A 16,353-nucleotide genomic window follows, 5' to 3' on the forward strand; every position below is an offset into this window, starting at 1 on the left:
TAGATAAAATACTGTATATACTTGACTATAAATCGGCCTCATATATAGGTCGAGGGCAAGTTTGGGGGCCGAAATTATGGATTTTGATATGACCCATGGATAAATTGAGGGTAAAAATTAGGGGCTTATAGCAAAGAATCTAAAGGATGAAGTGAAGCGAAACAATGTCAAAGAAAATTCCAGCAGACATAACTCTTTGTGCTCACTCTTAAGGCTGGATGAATGACACAGTAGAGGATGTCAGTGCTTCCAAGACAGATTATACTCTTGCCTTTCACCAGGGGGTGGTTCCTTCTTTAAAAGGTCTTAACGCCGACATTCAAGCAGAACCTAGGGTAGAGGCGTCCAGAGCCTCCGTGGACTCCATTAAACTGGATCGGTTTGAGTTGGTAAGTACCGATGATGTGGACAAGATCCTCGGAAGTGTTCGGAAGACAACTTGCTCTCTCGATCCCTGTCCCTCATGGCTAGCGGCCCAGGGGGGACCGGCGGTAACTTTATTGTTACGCCGGATTATTAACACATCTTTGAGGGAAGGGCAATTTCCATCTGAACTAAAATTGGCCATTGTAAAACCTTTACTAAAAAAGCCCTCCCTCGACCCCCTGGTACATAACAATTATCGGCCAGTCTCGCTGCTGCCATTTTTGGGAAAGGTGATCGAGAGGGCGGTTGCAATCCAGCTTCAGGTGGTCTTGGATGAAACGGATTATCTGGACCCATTTCAAACTGGCTTCCGGGCGGGTTACGGGGTTGAGACGGCCATGGTCGCCTTGGTCGATGATCTCCGTCTGGGCATCGACAGGGGAAGCGTGTCCCTGTTGGTGCTCTTGGACATCTCAGCGTCTTTCGATACCATAGACCATGGTATCCTTCTGGGGCGCCTGGTAGGGGTGGGAATCGGGGGCACTGCGCTCCAGTGGTTCCAGTCCGACCTCTCTGGGAGGTCCCAAATGGTACAGCTGGGAGACGTGTGCTCCGATGAGAGGGCCCTTAAAACTGGGGTCCCTCAAGGAGCCATTCTGTCTCCCATGCTATTTAACATTTACATGAAACCGCTGGGAGAGATCATCCGGAGACATGGGGCGCGGGGTTATCAATACGCTGATGACACCCAAATAATCTTCTCTATGTCTCCGACTGATGCAGTGACTGAGGATGGCGTCTCTCCTCTCGTGGCGTGCCTGGAGTCAGTAATGGGCTGGATGAGGGAAAACCGACTCAAATTGAATCCAGAGAAAACGGAGGTACTTGTGATAGGTTCCCCTGGTCCAGGAATGGCGGTAGTTCTACCTGTCCTGAACGGGGTCACGCTTCCTGTGAAGGACTCTGTGCGCAGTCTGGGGGTGCTTCTTGACTCGTCGCTTCACCTGACTGCTCAGGTGAATGCGACGGTCAAGAACACCTGTTATCAGCTTCGGCTTATTCGCCAGCTGCGCCCATACCTGGCCCAGAGGGAACTTGAAACGGTAGTACACGCTCTGGTAACCTCGAGATTGGATTTCTGCAACGCACTCTACATGGGGCAACCCTTATACCAAACCCGGAAGCTACAAATGGTACAGAATATGGCAGCCAGGCTGGTCACTGGTACTTCCAGGGCCAGTCATATTACACCGGTGCTCAAAGACCTGCATTGGCTGCCTATTCGCTTCCGGGCACAATATAAGGTGTTGGTGATGACCTATAAAGCCCTAAATGGCTTGGGCCCAGGATACCTCTCCCCGTACATTCCGTCCCGCACCCTCAGAACATCTGGGCAGCAACTACTTAGGGTGCCAGGGGCTAGGCTGACCTCTACTATGAGGAAGACATTTTCCATCGCCGCCCCGGCCCTTTGGAACACGCTGCCCACAGAGCTCCGCTCGGCCACCTCCCTGGCCCAATTTAGAAAGGATCTAAAAATCTTTCTATTTCAGGTTGCATTCCCCGACTAAAGTCCAATGGGCCTCCCTTCCTCTTTTTTGGCATGAGGACTGGCTAACGGGGTTTTTATTCTGTCTTGTTGTATTCTTTTTAATCTTGATGTATATTTTGTGTTTTTACTGTTTTATTGTGCTGTTAACCGCCCTGATCTTTGGAAGGGCGGTATAAAAATAAAAAAAAAATATTTTATTTTAAATAAGAGTTTAGATACAGTACTTACATTGACCTGTAGGTAAGTCGACTCAGTTTTTTTGGGTCAATTTTTGACCTAAATTTCTAGACTTATACATGAGCATATACAATAGATAGGCAGACAGACAGACAGACAGACAGACAGACAGATAGCTTTTTTGAAAGAGAGAGAAGGGGGTTTACTAAGTTGGGAAAAGCTGTTAATCAAACTTCATTTCATCCCACAAAACTCTTTTCTTTGGGCAAACTTTCAGACAGTTTAAATTAAAAGTAGCAGGGACCAGGGGGAAATGATGGATAGGATATGATTAATGTGTTGGTAGGTGTGATTTCCTCCTCCCACTTCAAGCCACCAAATTTCTCACTCCTGTCAATCTGCTGAAGTCTCTGCTGCTCCTGACTTCTGTTTACCAGGAAAGCTTACCTCACCTCACTCTCAGAGTAGTCTAGCACTATGACGTCTGCAGCACTGCGACACTCTGAAAAGTGTGAATGGAAGCATTTTCAAGTAAATGTGTGTAGAAAAATCCTAGTCCACTTCATTAATGTGAAGGCCATGAGGAATTCCTGAGGTCTCTTGAACAAACTGAAATCTGTTCACAGCCTGGAAAAGTTATTATTTCAGATTACAACTTTCAGAATCCCCTAACCATGAAGGTCACTGGCCATGCTGGCTAGGGAAATTCTGTGACTTGTAGTCCAAAAGAGTAACTTTTCCAGAATCCCATCATGTTGTGGAATTTATTATTTGCTTTTGAGATTATAAAGATAATGATTAATGTGTTTTCATGAAGGGGAGGACTAAGACAAGAAGAACTAAAAGCAGCAGTTCCTTTATGACTAATAAAAATACAGAACAGGTCTTGCAACAAGGAAAGAGTTGGGTTTTATCCAGGGGTGAAAAAATTCTTAAAGAGTGATTGAGTTTGTTTGTTGATGGCAGGAGCCACAAATAAATGTTGCAGTCCTATGCACACATATTTGGGACTAATTCCTGCCAAACTCAATGGGACTCCATTCTGAATAAATAACTCTCCAGAGTTCCCTGCACTTCAACTGGAGCTAATTTAGAGAGCATGTGTATGTGTGTGTATTTATGTGAGTATCTGTATATATACTTATTACATACACAGAAGTCGCTTAGAGGGATGCACACAATACACACACACACACACACACACACACAGGATCCAATTACTCTAAATTGGCTCTAGTGTTAGAGGAAAAATATGGAAATATATATATTCAGAATTAAGTATATATAGTGAGTATGTGTGGGGACTGAGACTGTGACACAGTTATAAATCCATTATTTTATTGTGTACTTTCAAGTCATTTTTTACTTATGGCAACCCTAAAACAAACCTATCACAGAGTTTTCTTGGCAAGATTTGTTCAGAGGGAGTTTGCCTTTACTTTTCTCTGTGGCTGAGAGAGTGTGACTTGCCCAAGGTCACACAGGTAGGGTGTTTCCATGAGCGAGTGGGGATTTGAACCCTGATCTTTAGAGTTATAGGCCAACACCCAAACCAATATATCACACAGGATCTCAAACCTGTTACAGGCAATAATGTGCTTACCATTAATACAGCATTGCATTTTTGCATATTAGGATAATTTTTTTCACTTATCTATTCAAACATTTTTTTTCTATTGGTCTGAATGGTAATGATTAAAACCAAAGGCAATATTACAATAGGATTGGGAAATTTCACCCCTCCAGGTATATTAGACTACAACTACCACAATCCCTACCCATTGCTCATGCTGGGTAGGATTGATAAAAATTATATGCCAAAATTTCAGGAGGGCCAAATGTTCTCCATCCCTGCTTTAGAGTGTTGACATTCTAAAGGTGCGCCATCCTCACCTAAGTGCTTCATGTTGAGCAACAGCACACACCTTTTGAGGAAGAAAAAAGGGGGAAACAGAGGAGACACTGAAACATATATATATATAAGTTAAAATAAATTAAAACAGTGGTTCTCAAACTGTGCAGTGGGACTCTGGGGATGGGGTGAGAGTTGTTCAAGCGGATGCAAGATTTGGAGGCCCCGATCCCTCCTCTTCTTACTTCTCTGCTTTCTGTCCTGGAGGAGAAGAGAATGGCAAGGAGACTATGCCTGAAAGACTACAGAAGAACTATTTCCTTGTAAAATGTTTAAAATGAATATACTGTACATGAATGTGCGAACAAAAATACGCACACTAAACTAACAAAATATTGTTATTCATATATTATGTCAAGTGGGAGGAGGTGACATCAACATGCAGATTAAATGGGGTTCACCAGATTAAAAGTTTGAGAACCACTGAATTAAAACATTCAGAGTGAATTCAGGGGTGACAAGATGAACAATTCCTCAGTTCATCCTCTAGGTTGCCTCCTTCCACATGTGTGTCCCATCATGGTCAATGGAAAGCCCCCCCCCTTTGTTCTCTTTGTGATAGGCTGATGTGTGATTATTGGGCATGAGCCCCTGAAATAGTTTCATATGTCACTCCTGCCCTATGGCCAAATGGGAAATGAAGCCGGGTATCACATGCAGGAATAATTTAATATGGTACTGCAGACAAATTGTTGTCAGTCACACTGAATATTGACAGAGGTGGGGCATAAACCAACAAATGAGTGATTGTTGTTCTTGGGTGCCTTCAAGTCATTTCTGACTTATGGTGACCCTAAGGTGAACCTATCATGGAGGTTTCTTGGCAAGATTTGCTCAGAGGAGGTTTGTCATTGCCTTGTCCTGAGGCTGAGAGCATGTGGCTTGCTCAAGGTCACCCAGTGGGTTTCATGGCCAAGCGGGTATCAAACCCTGGTCTCCAGAGTCGAAGTCCAACACTCAAACCACTATGCCACACTGGCTCTCTTGTGAATGTGCATTTCCTCAGGTGTGTGAGAAACTTTCCAGTTCTGCTTATGGAGTTTATACCTGAACCACTGATTATTGATAGAATATTGACAAATGCAGTAGCAGCATTTTAAGCAGCATTCAATTCACACAGGGTATACCATAAAACAGTGATGGTGAACCTATGCCACGCGTGCCAGAGGTGGCACTCAGAGCCCTCTCTGTGGGCACGTGTGCCGTCACCCCAGCACAGTTTGCCAGAGTTTGTTACTGGAAAGCCAGAGGGAGATGGCACTTTGCAATAAATAAGTGGGTTTGGGGTTGCAATTTGGGCACTCGGCCTCTAAAAAGTTCACCATCACTGCCATAAAACAATAGTCCAAACTACAGGCGGGATACAAACTGCCATATAGTACGTCTTCTATACGTACTAGGGTTAGGAAGGGGCGGTGCTTCCGCACCCCCTAACCCTAGTACGTATAGAATACATACAACATAGCGGCGCCCCTTCCACATGGGGGCTGCCATGTTTACGTACTGGACGCATAGCGTCCAGACGTGTCGCGGCGCCTATGACGTTGCGAATGTGCCAGCGGCGCCTCGCGACGTCATAAAGGCGCCGCAAAAAGAAGCTCCGAAATGGAGCTTCTTTTTTGCTCCGCGCGGGAGCCGTGCGGTTTGGCTGCTGCAGCTCCCGCGCGGAGCAAATGGAGCCGGCGGGAGACCGTCACAAAGCGGCGGTCTGTATCCCGCCAACGTAAGGGATGAGCCAGTGTGCTGTAGTAGTTTGAGCATTAGTCTACAACTGTGGTGACCAGAGCTCAATTCCCTGCTCAACCATAGAAACCCACTGGGTGACTTTGGCTAAGGAGTTTATCACACGTGAGGAATTTCTCTTAATTTTGAATGAAAAGAAAGTGGGGGCAGGATGCATTCACGTGAATTTGCTAGTTCAGTGAATTTACGTGAATTCGAATTGCATTCGAACTGACTTCCCATTGCCCCAAAATAGCTTTCCATTGCCTGAAATTGCATGTGGTTGTCTATCACGCAATAACGTTAAACCTCATGATTGCATTCAGATTGCCATTGGATTATACTTCCAATTTCCCTGGTCTGATAAACTCCTTTGTCACATACTCTCACACCCTCTGATAGGTTCACTTTAGGGTCTCCATAAGTCAGAAATGACTTGAAGGCACACAACAACAACATAGTGTACGAGTTAAATTAGCCAACTATATTCAGAATTCACATGTAACCAACTGGACCAAGTCACCTTCCATATACTAGAAGCTTTCAAGTCAACCATCAAGATTGTTTCTGACTCATGGTGACCCTATCATGGGGCTTTTCTGGCAAGATTTGTTCAGAGGAGGTTTGCCATTGCCTTCCTCTGAGGCTGAGAGGGTGTGACCTGCCCATGGTCACTCAGTGAGTTTTATGGCTAAGTAGGGAATTGAACTCTGACCCCCAGAGTCTTTGTCCAACACTCCAACCATTACGCCATAGTGTACTGGCTTACATAGCCTTAAATATTATAAGTCCAAACTTCTGTGACTGGTTTTCTGGTTGAGAGCTTTACAAAGCCACTTTGAAAAGGTACTGCTTTCTCATTCCTAGTTATATAATACTAGCAGTGAATGGGAATGCAACAACACACTGCAATTTTGTATAATTAATGAAAATTGGATTTTTCAACCAGTTGAGATCACAGCTCGCAATACCGATAACAAAAATGGCAATTATAATATAAATAATTCAGCTGTTCCATTTTCTGCATAATGTAAGATGCCCAAGTGGGGTAGGCGGGCAGGTAAGCGTTTGGGACTGTTGTAACTTGGGCCCAACTGCTGTTTCTTTAAACCAGATTAGTAGTTAAATAGCAAAACCTTAGCGTGGAATCCTATACCCTTTATCTAGGAATGGCACTTGCTGAGCCCAGTGCAACTGACTTCTAGGGAAATATAATGCATATTTATTTACTGAATATTTATATCCCCCCTTTGTCTAAAGATCTGAAGGTGGATACAATAAAATCAACCTGACTAATTTAAACACTGTAAAAATAAACTAATTTTTAAAGGCTAAAAATTCCAAACTTCTGCCAAGACCTCATTGTGTGTTATTTTTAGCACATAAATAAGGAATTTTTATGCAAGTGTGCATCAAGAAATGCGGTATTTCTATATATACTTATCTACTTTCATATACCCATTTCATTTATACTAGTTATGTACTTGTGACTGTGTGTTGCATACAGTTATTTCTCTCTCCCCTTCCCCCCCCCCCCGTATGTGTTGTGAATGTTTATTGAATCATACTTTTAATTGTGTGTGGTGTGCAGTTTTTTCCCCTGTAAGTGTTGTGAATTGATGTTTATTGAGTTATGTGTGATTGTGTGTTGTGTGAAGTTATCTTTTATCCTGTAAGTGTTCTAAATGGATGCTTATTGAGTTAACATACTTGTGATTGTGAGTTGTGTGCAGTTATTTCTTTTTCTGTCTTATTAGTATCTTAGAGGCTCCTGCAAGGTTTCAGGTACAGGAGAACATCCACACACAAAAAGACCTGCATTTTCAAAACAACAACAAGAAGAAAGCATTCTGCTTAACAAAGCATTGGGCCCCTTTGCCCTTTGTAGAGGTGGAGGAGAGAAAGTTGTCTGAAGGGGAAGGAAAGAGGTTCTTCCTCCAGGCTGAGAGCATGTTACCTTAAGCTATTAAACCTTGGTCAAAAACCCATTGCAGAAATAATTCAGTTTGACACTTCTTTAGCTGCCCTGGCTCAATGCTAGGGAATTCTGGGAACTGTAGTTTTCTGGGACATTAAGCCTTCTCTGGTGCCACAATAAACTAAAATTCCCAGGATTCCCTAGCACTCATTCAGGGCGGCAGTTAAAGCGGTCTCAAACTGGATAATTTTTGCAGTGTGTCTTGGACCCATAATATGTACTTCTGTTGGTTATTCAACAAAGTAATTTTAACTCTCAAACACAGCTCTTAGCCTCACTTTTCAAGCAGCATCTTAAGTGCAAGAAAATACAGATAGCTTTACAAATTAAAACACATGTCCACACACACAACAATGCCAGCTTGTGTATTTTTAATGTTAATTTAATATCATTTGCTGAAGGGAAAGGACTCCCTTCCTCGGCGAAGGCTGCCAGGTTTGGTTCCCCCAAACGTTGTTTTTTCCAGACTGTTAGGACTTCACCTCCCAGAATGCCTGATTGTTGGCCAGGCTGACTGGGGTAGCTGTGTTGGCCATTTAACAAATATAAACAAAAATCCATCAGTGATACCTTTGTTGGCCAACCGAAATGCACAATATACTTGCTGCAAGCTTTCGAAGCTCGCTCATTGTATACTTGTGTTATGAGATGTTTTAGTTTTGTATATTGATGTTTTAGATTGTTGTACACAGTGCAGCAGGCTTTTCATTTCTCTATTGTTGTCATTTTATTGTATTTTGATTCCTACTAAGCAAAGTGCTGCGTAAACTTTACAGCACTCTCTAAATAAATAAATAAATAAATAAATAAATGGTGGTGGTAATAATAAAGCAAGGCCAAGGCCAGGAGCCAAACAGCCCAAGCAGGGATCATGCCAGCTCAAGCCAAGCCAAGCCAGCCTGGGGCGCCTCCCCTTTGCCATTCCTCTCACGCCCACTTCCACTTGTGTGGGTGTGAGCGTGTGTTGTGTTGTGTGTGGTGTGTGCTTAGTTCCCAAACTCCAGGGGCCAGAGCCAGGAGGGCGCATGATGACCCAGGAGAAGAGGTAAGTCCTGCCCAGCTGCCTTGGCACAGGAGGGGGCCCTTGGCATCTCCAAAGAGCGCACCAGGCGCGCCTTCCTGGGCAGGATTAGCAGCAGCAACAGCAGCAGCAGCAGCAGCAGGAGGAGGAGGGACGGGAAAACCCAGGCAGCCAGGGCTCCAGGAAAGGGGAGGAGGCACAGCCTGGCCCTGACCCGCCCGCAGCAACCAGGAGGAACCTCCGGGATCTCCGCGTCAGCAACCAGGAGCCCCAGCCAGGCGCAGAGAGAGAGAGAGAGGCAGGGAGGCAGGGAGGGCAGGCGGCTGTCTGCGCCTGGCAGGGAGGGGACTCTGCAAGGGGGCACGCGAGGGGCACCACAGGGGCAGCCCTTGGCACATTCTCTCTCCCACCCACCCCCAATTTCCACTAAAGTTTCCGTCTTAGTTTCCAGTAGTGCAGCTACCTTGTACCAAGAGTGCAGTTTGGCACCAACTTCAGATGCTCTCCTTCCATTCGGGGCAATCCTTTAGGGGCTCTGGCTCCATCCTCTGCAATTCTTTAGGTCCTCAAGTTTCAGCCTCTGCAATTCTTTAGGTACTCTGGTTCCATCTTCTACAATTCCTTAGGTGTTCTAGTTCCCTCCTCTGCAAACCTTTAGGCGTTCTAGTTTCCTCCTCTGAAATTCTTTAGGTGTTCTAGTTCCATCTTCTGCAGTTCTTTAGATGTTCTAGTTTCCTCTGCAATCCTTTAGGTGCTCTAGTTCCATCCTTTGCAATTCCCTAGGTGTTCTAGTTCTGTTCCCTCCTCTGAAATTCTTTAGGTGTTCTAGTTCCATCCTCTGAAATTCTTTAGGTGTTCTAGTTCCCTCCTCTGAAATTCTTCAGGTGTTCTAGTTCCCTCCTCTGAAATTCTTCAGGTGTTCTAGTTCCCTCCTCTGAAATTCTTTAGGTGTTCTAGTTCCCTCCTCTGAAATTCTTTAGGTGTTCTAGTTCCCTCCTCTGAAATTCTTCAGGTGTTCTAGTTCCCTCCTCTGAAATTCTTCAGGTGTTCTAGTTCCCTCCTCTGAAATTCTTTAGGTGTTCTAGTTCCATCCTCTGCAAAAAAAACAACAACTTTCCACTCCTCAAATAGGGAACATCCCTTTTTAATAACAAACAGTTTTATAAGGAACAAGCTTTTGTGGTCCTCAAATAAGGGGCATTGCTTATGGAAAGGGATGGTTGGCAACCTTCTCTCTCCAGTTTAGAGAGATTGCCATGTTGCCAGTTCTTTTGAGAAGTGTTGTGAACTGTGTTGAGAGAGATCTCTTGAACACATTTACTTACAAATACATTCATTACACTTTCAAACTGTTCATTAAACATAAGTTCTCTGGGCAGGGTATGGTTTGTTTTAAAAGATAATATACAACACCACTAAATATACAGTTGGCTCTCCACATTTGCGGCTTTGACTTTTGCGGATTTGATTCTTTGTGGAGTTGATCAATATTGTCTCTCTAGGAATCTCTAGGTCCCCCAGCACAACTTTGCCAGAAGCTGACCATAGAGTTGTGCTGGAGACCTTAGAAGTTCCTAGAGAAAACACGTCTGGGCATTTATAGGTCCTGCAGCATGATTCTGTTATCATCTTCTGGCAAATGTTGACCATAGAGTTGCACTGGGGGACCAGGAGATTCCTAGAGAGGTTTTCTCTTGGTTAAAAAAATAGTGCTTTTTTAATTTGTGGCTTCTCCAATTCATGGGGGTCCTTCACGCCAACCCCCAGCAAATGTGGAGGGACCACTGTATAGTTATGTGTCATGAAGTAGACTCCAATTTAGGGCAACCATATCATAGGGTGTTCTTGACAAGATTTCTTGGGAAGAAGTTGCCATTGTCTTAAAGTAGGAGAATGTGGCTTGCCCTGTAATACAAAAAATGAATATAAAACCATGGATAAAACTAGTAGGAGATAATACAATATTTCAACATATAAAACCAAATTAAAACCCAGCCATAGGATTGATGGCCAAAAGTGTGGAAACAGTTACACATTTCTTAAAATGGCTGGACAAAAGATCTTTACCTGGTACAGAAAAGATAATTGAACTGACCTCTGGGTAAATGCGCATAGAATTGCACTGTGTGAGAGGGACACAATTACAATGGCTGCCACAGAAGGGCTGCTACATTTGCAAAAACAATATCTAATTGGACTTTTACCCAGTTGAGGTATTCTTTGAGGCAACAAAAAACGGCCCATCTGGAAACATCTAGGATTTTAGCGTGGGGTTGTGGCTGAATAGATTTTGGAAATAACAACAGGGCATCTCACATCTCTGAACTCCCTTCCCCCTTGTATTTGAAACTCTGAAGCTGGGCCCTTGCCGATAATAGAAATTAAAGGGATTAACTGCATCAAATGCTGTTAGGTTTGTACAATAATTCCACTTTCTCTGTGTGAGCTAGCACCATCTGCTTTTGAGGTGGCATCTCTTATCATGGCCTCATACCATGAAGTTGGTTTCTAGGTCAGCTGGCCTGATTTGATCCAACTTCACAGTTTTGTCTTTTTTTGTGTGGCTCGGTTATTTGCTGCCAACATTAATCCAGATATAGGCTCTACACAGATAACTCCTTGCAACCACCCCTTCCTCTTTCCTTACTGTTGCCTTTAGTTGCATGGCTGTATACCTGAGGCATTTCCAGGCAAGGCTCCTAACATGCAATTGCCCTGCCTCATTCATGGAAATTTACAGCAGCTTCAGAGAATATTAACTGCCCTGAGTCAGGGCAGTTAAAGCGGTCTCAAACTGGATTAATTCTGCAGTGTGTTTTGGATTTGAGACCACTTTAACTGCCCTGGCTGAATGCTAGGGAATTCTGGGAACTGTTTTGTGAGACATTGAGCCTTCTCTGTCAAAGAGCTCTGGTGCCACAATAAACTACAATTTCCAGGATTCTCTAGCACTGAGCCAGGGCACTTAAAGCAGTCTCAAACTGGATTATTTCTGCAGTGTGTTTTGGACCAGTGAGTGCATCTACACTGTAGTAATAATGCAGTTTGGCACCACTTTACGTTCTGCAGCTCCATCCTATGGAATCTGGGGATCTGTAGTTTTACAAGGTCTTTAGCCCTCTCCGCCAAAGAATGTTAGTGCCTGACAAAACTGTAAATCTCAGGATCATTGGCAGTTAAAAATTTAGTCAAACTGTATTATTTCTGCAGTGTAGCTGCACCCTATAAAGAGTTAATGACATTACCTGTTGGTCAGAGAGTGGGTTAAGAAGTGAGTCAGTGGTAGTTTACCAAACTCTATTGCACAACCTCTTTTGAAAGTGCAATTCAGTGCTCCTCTGCTTGGAAGGAACTCTTATTATTGAGTTCCAGATGAGGCCAAGATTTCAATCTGAAGGGAGTGACCCTTTGGGGAATTTTGTGTAAACTAGAGTATCACAGTGGTTTGAGTGTTGGACTATGACTCTGAAGACCAGGGTTTTGAATCCCCATTCAGCCATGGAAGCCCACTGGGCGACCTTGGGGCAAGTCACACTCTCTCAGCCTCAGAGGATGGCAGTGTAAAAAAAAACCCTCTGAAGAAACACGCTAAGAAAACTACACGATAGGGTCGCCATAAGTAATAAACGACTTGAAGGCGCACAACAACAAAGTAGTTTTGAATGTTGGACTATGACCCTGGAGACCAGGGTTCTAATCCCAACTCAGTCAAGTAAACCTTGGGGCAAGTCATATTCTTTCAGCCTCAAAGTGTGGCAATGTAAAACAAAACAACAAAGACACCAACCCTCTGAAGAAACTTGCTAAGGAAACCCCATGATAGGTTTGCCATTAATCAGAAATGACTTGAAGGCACACAGCAGCAACAACAACAATGATGTAATTTGAGTGCTGGATTCTAATCCCAATTCAGTCATGTAAACCTTGGGGTTAGTCACACTCTCTCAGCCTCAGAGGGTGACAATGTGTAAAAAACAAACAAACAAACAAACAAAACAAAACCAAACAATCCCTCTGAAAAAAAAACTTGGCAAGAAAATAGGGTGTCCATAAGTGAAAAAGTATTTGAAGGCACACAATAACAACAACAACAACAGTGTAAACTCTTGTGCCAAAGTGGAATGGAAAGAGTAGAGAAGGGATGCTTTCTTCCTCCTGAGCCTGCACTTCCTCTGCTGTCCCCTTTTCCCCTCAGCCAGGAACCCCCCTCAGTGGGCCCTCTTTCCCTCCCTCCTCCCTCCTTCCCTCGGCAGACAGGGGGAAGGGGGCGGGGCCCGGGAGACCCGGTGACGTCACCCGGCCCGCTTCCTGCAATAGAAAGTGAGGGAAGGTAACGCTGAACGCCCCCCCTTCGCGCGCCGCCTTTATCGCCTCCCCTTCCTTCAGCTGCCCCCCAGGAAGGGTTGAGGGGGTGCAACCAGCCCTTCCCTCAGGTGCCCCCATTATAGAGAGGGAGGGTGAAGAAAGGAAAAAAAGGGGGGGAGGGAACCACCACCACCAGGAGCCTCAGACCTTCCCAACTCCCCCCCAACCAGCCCCACTGACCCCTCTCTCCCAAGTTATGGGCCCCTCTATCTGCCCCTTACCTCCTTCCCTCTCTTGAAGGCACACACTTCCACTCTACTACTACTACTATTACTCTCCCCCTCATGCCTGCCCCCCTCTCCACTTACTCTAGCCCTCCCCTCCCCCTCAGGCCCACTTTCTCAGCCCCTCTTTTGCCATGGGGTCTCAGCACTGAGGGGGGGGGCTGCAGTCTAGGTGGGTGAGAAGTAGATGGGGTGGGTATGGGCAGTGATGGGGTGTCAGTGTGGGTCCAAAGGCACACCCCTCTTTCACCATGGGGTTGCAGTCTGGGTGGGTGAGATGTATATGGGGTGAGTATGGGCAGCAATGGAGTGTCAATGTGAAGTCCAAATGTACACCCCTCTTTCGCCATGGGGTTACAGTCTGGGTGGGAGAGATGGGGTGGGATGCTCCAAGTTTGGGGGTGGGTGTATTGGGGTTGTATAGGTGTCAATGGGGTGTCAATATGGTGTCAAAATCCATGCTCCTCTTTCGCTGTGGGATTTCAAGACTTTGGGGCGCTGCAGTGATGGTAGGTGAGAAGTAGATGGTGTGGGGTGTCTGGAGGGTGGGTGAGTGTAGGCGGCAATGGGGTGTCAATATAGGGTCTAAGGATGCACCCCTCTTTCACCCTCAGGTCTCAGCACTTTGAGAGGGCGAGTGTGGTGGGTGAGAACTAAATGGGGCGGTGTATTGTGACTGTATAGATGACCATGCGGTGTCAATATGGGTTCCAAAGGCACACTCCTCTTTTGCTGTGGGGTTTCAGGACTTTTTTGGGGGGTGGAGTCTTGGTGGTTGAGAAGTAGATGGGGTGGGTATAGGCAGTGATGGAGTGTCACTATAGGGTCTAAAGGCACGTTCCTCTTTTGCTGTAAGGTCTCAGCACTTTTGAGGGGCTGTAATCTAGGTGGATGAGAATTAGATGGGGTGGGGTGTCAGTAAAGGCATGCTCTTCTTTTGCCGTGGGGTCGCAGCACTTTGGGGGCAGTGCAATCTGGGTGGGTGGGAACTAGATGGGGTGGGTGTATTGGGATTGTGTAAGTGGTGATGGGGTGTCAGCATGGGGTCTAAAGGTATGTCTACTGAGGGAAAGGGGTGCCTTGGTTTGATGGTGGGGCTGAGGGTTCATTTACCTGCCTGAGAAGTCTTGGCCCATGGATTCTGTGTGGAAAAGTGGAGCATTTGCATTGAGTTTAAAGATGGGGGCAATGGGGGCATTTTTAGGGTCTTACCGAAGGGAAGGGCCTGTGAGAGGGCCAAAAGAAGTGAACAGTGGTGAGTTTGTAAGTGTGCCCAGCCAAAGACATTTGGGTGGGAAGGGACTGCCACACTCCCCCAAACTTATTGTGCATTTTGGTTGGCCAATAAAGGTATCACTGTTTGGTGGATTTTTGTCTGAATCTCCCAAACTGGGTTTGAAAATTAAAATTACTTTAGCAACCCACAGGAGGTATTTATCAAGGTTGAACTGCTTCAGGTAGCAGTTTCTTAACCTCAGAGAGAAGGCCATGGCAAACCCCCTCCAAAGAAACATGCCAAGAAAACTCCATGGTAGGGTTGCCATAAGTTGGAAATGACTTAAAGGATCTGAGGAGTGACACTTTTGGGGGGGTTTCTTAAGAGGAAGTGTTGTTGTTGTTGGAGGACGAGGAAGAAGTGTGTGCTGGGGCTAAAAGGGAAACTGAACCACATGGCACTTCAGGGCCAGGGTGTGTTTGTGTGTGTGTTGTGTATTGTGTTGCCCAGGCAGGGAATTCCCTGGGTTGGGAGGGCCCAGTGTGCAAAAAGGGGTGGCATTCACCACAAAGCAGGAGGAGGAGGAAAAGGGCACCGAGTTCCTCCTGGAGGCCCAGCAGCTGGTGAGGAGGACCTGTGTGTGTGTGTGTGTCTGTGTTTGCACGTGTGCATGTGGCAGAACACGTGTCTTGCAGGAAAGAGGGGCCTAGGAGGGTTATTCACCAAAGCACCTTGCTGGAAACCTTGGAGAAAGCAGCTTCCCAGGGGGTTTTAGAAAGAGAGAAAAGGCATGCAAAAGCCTTGGAAGTTGGCAGGGTGGGGAGAGGGTGGTGGTGATGGTGGGGCAGCCCCCAGAGACTGGGAGGAGGAACAAAGGGACCCCTGGTTTGCTGACCCCTCCCCACATTATTCCCCAACCACCCAGACCTGGGGCTCCCAGGTGCTTCTTCTATCTTTGCCTGCTTTGCAGAGGAGAGTTTGCTCCCATCTGGACGCACTCTCCTCTCCTTCTCCTTCCTAGGCATCCTCCTCAGAGGGCTGGGGGCGCTGCGTTTTGCTTGCAGCCAGGTTGTGCTGCGGAGTGTGTGTGTCTGTGTGTGTGTCTGTGTTTGTGTGGAAGGGAGAACCGGGGAGGCCCTGCTGAGGAAGCGAAATCTGGGGAGGGGGTTTAGCGCCGGGTCAGGCTTGTCAGAGGAGGAGGACCCCAGACGCAGACAGCTTCCCTCCTCCTCTTCCTCCGCCGCCGCCGCCGCCGCCGCCATCAGCTCCAGGTTTGCAAAAGGGGGGTGGGGGTCTGCCATGGGGGGTTTGGGGGGCACTGGGCTTTTTGCAGGCGGTGCAAGGCGCCCTCCTGCTCCCCATCACAAAGCCCCCCTTGATAGAGGAGGAGGCATGGGGCTGAGGGGGCCTGGGGGACTCCGGGGCAGGCAGGGAGGGAGGGTCCGCCCGGGGGAAGCCCACCACCCTTGGGATCCCCCCCAAAGACCCGCGTCTCCCCACGTCTCTCTTCCCCAGAGCCCACCGACCCTGCAAGGTAGGCAGTAGGGGTTGGGTGGTGGTGGTGGCATCCCCTTGGTCCCTCCCTCCGCCCCTGTCCTCCTTTCCTTTCCACCTTCCCTTCTTTCTTTCCTTTCCCTCACCTCCCTCCCTCCTTTTCTACCTTCCCTTTCCTCTTTCCCTCCTTCCTTTCCTCTCATGTCTTTCCCTTTCTTCCCTCCCTCCCTTCCTCCTTCTTTTCCTTTCTCCCTTTCCTCCCTCTCCTTTCCATTCCGTTCCTTCTCATCCCATCCCTTCCCTCCCTTCTTTCCTTGCTTTCTCTC

General features: G+C 46.4%; 1 protein-coding gene across 3 annotated transcripts in view; it reads left to right on the forward strand.

Annotated features, from left to right (window-relative positions):
* The first annotated feature begins 8,675 nt into the window (after nucleotides 1-8,675).
* HIVEP1 (HIVEP zinc finger 1) overlaps nucleotides 8,676-16,353 on the forward strand; it is a 110,552-nt gene continuing 102,874 nt past the window's right edge. Inside the window, exon 1 of one of the 3 annotated variants that reach the window (XM_042463397.1) lies at nucleotides 8,676-8,752. The gene's annotated coding sequence lies outside the window, so the exon portion shown is untranslated. Of the gene's footprint in view, nucleotides 8,753-13,025; nucleotides 13,059-14,864; nucleotides 15,805-16,353 lie in introns of those variants that run through there. The other 2 variants (XM_042463399.1, XM_042463395.1) reach the window with 2 other exon arrangements.

This window comes from Sceloporus undulatus, chromosome 4 (assembly GCF_019175285.1).
Source record: "Sceloporus undulatus isolate JIND9_A2432 ecotype Alabama chromosome 4, SceUnd_v1.1, whole genome shotgun sequence".
Taxonomy (NCBI): domain Eukaryota; kingdom Metazoa; phylum Chordata; class Lepidosauria; order Squamata; family Phrynosomatidae; genus Sceloporus; species Sceloporus undulatus.